At 33.9% G+C, this 4,422-nt stretch overlaps 1 protein-coding gene across 1 annotated transcript in view; it reads left to right on the top strand.

The window, feature by feature from the left end:
- The window catches only part of LOC107675425 (transforming growth factor beta receptor type 3-like), a 161,517-nt gene that overhangs the window by 70,240 nt on the left and 86,855 nt on the right, over positions 1-4,422 (top strand). The window lies entirely within an intron of this gene.

The following is a 4,422-nucleotide window of genomic DNA, read 5'->3' as shown; positions in this document are numbered from 1 at the left end:
TACCGATACAGGAGAGAACCAATCAGCTGCCATGTGACAATGATGTCACCAGGTCAGATTGAGCTAGACCTATCGGACTGTGCCATCTAGAGTTTCATGCCAGAACTCTGTATTTGTATCAAATTTAAGGCCTTAAGTCTTAAATTGTACAAGAAAGTCTTAATAATGATTTCAAGAGGTCTTAAATTTGGGGATGGAAAGACCCGAATTGCGATATGGCTGAATGTGACGATTAAACTTCAAAAGGCTAACGTTATGATTATAAACACTAAACACGAGCGCTGCACGTTCAAAGGTGCTGCGCTGCTTTGTGTTCTGCCGTTACCGGGTTATATTTCTATCAGAAATAAAACTTTCTGTGGAAGAAACCTCACCACATTTTAGTGGCCTTAGCTCTGTCCGTCCGTGGTGAAGATCCTCAAGTTGTTTATCTTCACTGAGGCGAGGTAAGATACAAATTGATTGTCTTTTATTTTCATGCAGAATAGAGTGGGGGAACTGTGACGTAGGGGCGTGCGATATATATCGTCTGCGATAATATCGTAATTGTTGTTTTAACGATGTGCTATTTGATATTATGAGTATATCGCGAAAAGCAAACACAAAACACACCTGCAGAGTGCACGCATACATTAGGTGAAGTCTAGTAGGTTAGACTAGTGTGCGTGCACATTTAGAGTGCGTTCTTTCACTGCATGAATCAGTCTATTAAAATGCTTTTAGAATTATCACATAATTTAAGATTTGGGGCAGAAAATGTATATATTTATATCATTTCATATAGTTAATATCACACAAAGAGTGCCGTTTTTTTTCTCTCCAAAAGTAAGCATGATTACAAATGTGGTATTTATTTTATACAACAGTTCAATAAACAGGAAGTTAATATTAAGAGACTTACATTTTAGACACCATATTTCCTGTTTTTGCTCTATTTCTCCAACAAAAATAATTTCAAACACAGCCACGGGCTGTTTTGCGTCTCTTAGCAACAGGACGCTGTTTTGTTCCTGAATGAATCACCCGTTTAAATGATTCAAACGCAATGCCTCACTTATTAACAGTGACTTGCTGCCACCTACTGGTGGTTTTAATTTCACATTTAAAGTACCTTTTAATTTTTTAAATAATTTCAAAAATCAGTGTTCAATGTTTTATGTTTAAAATATCAAAACATTATTTATGCATTTGTAATTGCAGGTTAAAGTATTTACTGTCCCTCAGAACTGCATTAAGCAGTGTGTAAATGCATCTAAATGACACTTCTAATGCAGCTTCTGTGTTTCCTCTGCATTGCAAAGATACATTTTGTTGATACTAATTTAATTTGCTTGGTAACAACCCAAATGCAAGAATTTGACTCAAAAGATGGTGCACACTTTTAGAAAAAATGGCTTAAAGGTAAAAATGCCCATAAAACTTGCTGGAAATTATACATTTTTATTACTGCCGTGAACTGACCACACAGAATATGAAGAATATCAAAAAATTCAGGAGTCAGCTGTCCACGGTATGTCCTTAAGATATCAGTACAATGTCACACTCAGCAAAATATCGTCTAATTATCGTTATCGATGAAATCCCAGAATATTATCGAGATATACTTTTTTGTCAATATCGCACACCCCTAATTTATGTTATTTAATTGATGTAATAATTTATTGATAATAATTGTTTAAATTAATATAATAACTTTTGACTCATCCATTTTCTTAACAATGGTTTAAAGGCTGAAATGTAAAGTTTATCATTTTATAAAACTTTGTTTTTGTGAACATTTGTATCTGAACTGTAAATTATGCTTTTTACAGTAATTTTACAGTTTAATATGGTACTACATTGCCCTACCCCGCTCATATGGTATTAATTTGATTTGTGCATGTTTTAAAAAGGTCTTAAAAAGTCTTACATTTGAGCTTAAAAATCCTGCAGAAACCCTGTATAATGTACACTGCTTTTTTTTTTTTATTCTGTTTTTTTTTTTTTAAGTAATAAATAAGTAAACAAATGTACAACAACACAAATTTGCTTGTTTAATAAAACTTGTTTTCAGAAAATACACCTTAATTAAGGATTCACAATAATGGGTATATTATTGTGCATGCACAATTTCCCAATTTTTATATTTAGATTACCTTTGCGTTTATCTAACGGTATCTTTAAAAACACCGTTACCATAACATAATATCAGGTTAACGTTAACAATTTATAAAGCTGAAAAAATATATTTTTTTTAATATAAATATTTAAAAAATATATTAAACATGACAAAGGCACATAAAATTACTAAAACTTCAACAAAACTTACATTGAAAATATAAAAATAAAAGCCAATTTAAAACATTAATATAATAGTATCCAAATAACACTAAAATAAGATTGGTTATGGCCGATATTATTATTTATACTATTTATAAACTAAAACACTAAAAACTAAAATCAACCATTTTGAATGTTTGAATTTATCCATCAAAACATAAGAATCTGTATAGAATATGTAAAATTGATATTTATTTCATTTTGCTAAACAACACATTTAACAGTTTTCATATAACTTGTTTTAAGGATGATAATGATGGAAGACAAACATATTATGAAAATGATTAAGAAAGCTTTATTTATTTATTTTACACTGCAGCCGTGTGTCCAAAGTGACCTTTGTGGTCAGATGTTTCCTTTAAAAACCATGACTCTAGTTACTGGTCTCGAATTCAGCTTGTGTGGCTCAGAAACCAGTAAACAATAATGTCTCAAAGGTCCGTGGGGTCATTCTAATGGTGCAATTCTAAGAAGGCACTCATTCACTTAATATATGCTTCTCACCCTGGTCGAAGTTCATGTTTTTGTCCATTGTGGTCCTCTGCAAAATAAAAAAAAAAAAAAACATTGTCTTGCTAATCACACAGTCCCTTCCTTTGGGACTGCAGACTTTAGAAGTGTTCTAATGTCATGCAAGACTATTTGTCCTTGACACGTTTTTGCGGCCGAGAGCGCCACATTTCTTATGGTTTACATACGAACCCCTCCGGACTATTTGTTTTGGACTGCTTCCAGATGTTCTCCATTTCTCCGTAGGGACGTGTGCTTGGCGTATACAGTATTCGTTGGCTTGCTTCACTGTGCTAATGGAGTGCTGGGTTACCCGGCACGTCAAAACTTTCCTCACCAGTTATATTTAAGAGATTTAATGTATTAGCGAAACTCGACTCTGTTCTGACACCTAGCTCAGTGTCTCTCAGGCCTTGTTCACCTGTGTGGTCCCTGGCTGGATGGTAGGAGGACAGATAAATCTGTCTGTCCGTGACTCCTTGGCATCACAGAGGATGTTTGGAAGGGACTGAGGCCGGTTTGTGGGGTCACGGATGTGGGAGAGAGAGTTTGGCCCTGTTTTTTTCCACTTAAATGGAGAAAGATAAGCACCCAAGGACATATGGCTGAATCACATTGAGCCTTGACATTAACAACCAACTACCTGGGGCATTGGCACAGATGTGGCCTTTGGATTCACACACCCACACTTAAATCACATTTAAACGCACAACCAAAACTGCCTTCTCTCTTTTTACATAAACAATTCAGCGAAGCCCTGATTTACTGCTCCCAAACACAATGTTGAAAACCTAGAGGGGCGATAGGGTTACTGGCCATCCCGGTTCCGCCAACTAGCGCGACTTGTCCATAAATGTGCTATGAACCATTATAGGATGTGCTCTGCTTTGCAAAGATAATTAACTGAACTGATAAGTGATGAAGGCTAAACCACTTGGTAAGAGTCATATTTTATTTGTTTAATGATCAGCAATGTTTTGCCCAGTTCTACACATCCAGTACAGTGGTCTGTACTGTATAATTTAACGGGGGAGATGTTGCAGGCCAGACTTTTCCAAAACTTATTGAGTTGATATAGTGACAAATGAATAAATAAATAAATACATATTTTTATTACTGAAATTGGTATTGAATTAAATAATTTTTCTATTTATAAACAGCATTACGAATTTATTAAAAAAAAAAAATATACTTAATTTATATTTATATTTTTTTAAGGATTTATATTTACTGGAATTTTTAAACATTTTTTACTCGCAGCTTCTAACTTATAAAATATTATTGAGCTTGGCATAACTAGATAAAAATATATTTATTTTAAAAATGCCCACAAAGTTACGAGATTTTAATAATTTCCCTGACTTTTACCAGGTCTAGAAATCACATTTTTAAAATCTCATAAATCCAGGTGGTTCCAGATCATGTGAACCCTAAAAAAAAAAAGAATCTGTTGGTGAATTCAAATTAGAAATATCTTGATTTTTTTTCTTCATTGTTTTGTCTTATTTTAAATCATTTTAAGTCATCTTGAGGCCCCCCTGGACGTTTACTGAGGCCCTCTAGTGGACCCTGGCCCCCTGATTGAAAACAATA

The sequence above is a fragment of the Sinocyclocheilus anshuiensis genome, unplaced genomic scaffold (genome assembly GCF_001515605.1).
Source record: "Sinocyclocheilus anshuiensis isolate Anshui unplaced genomic scaffold, SAMN03320099.WGS_v1.1 scaffold1696, whole genome shotgun sequence".
Lineage (NCBI taxonomy): Eukaryota > Metazoa > Chordata > Actinopteri > Cypriniformes > Cyprinidae > Sinocyclocheilus > Sinocyclocheilus anshuiensis.
This window is presented reverse-complemented; position numbering and strand designations above follow the sequence as displayed.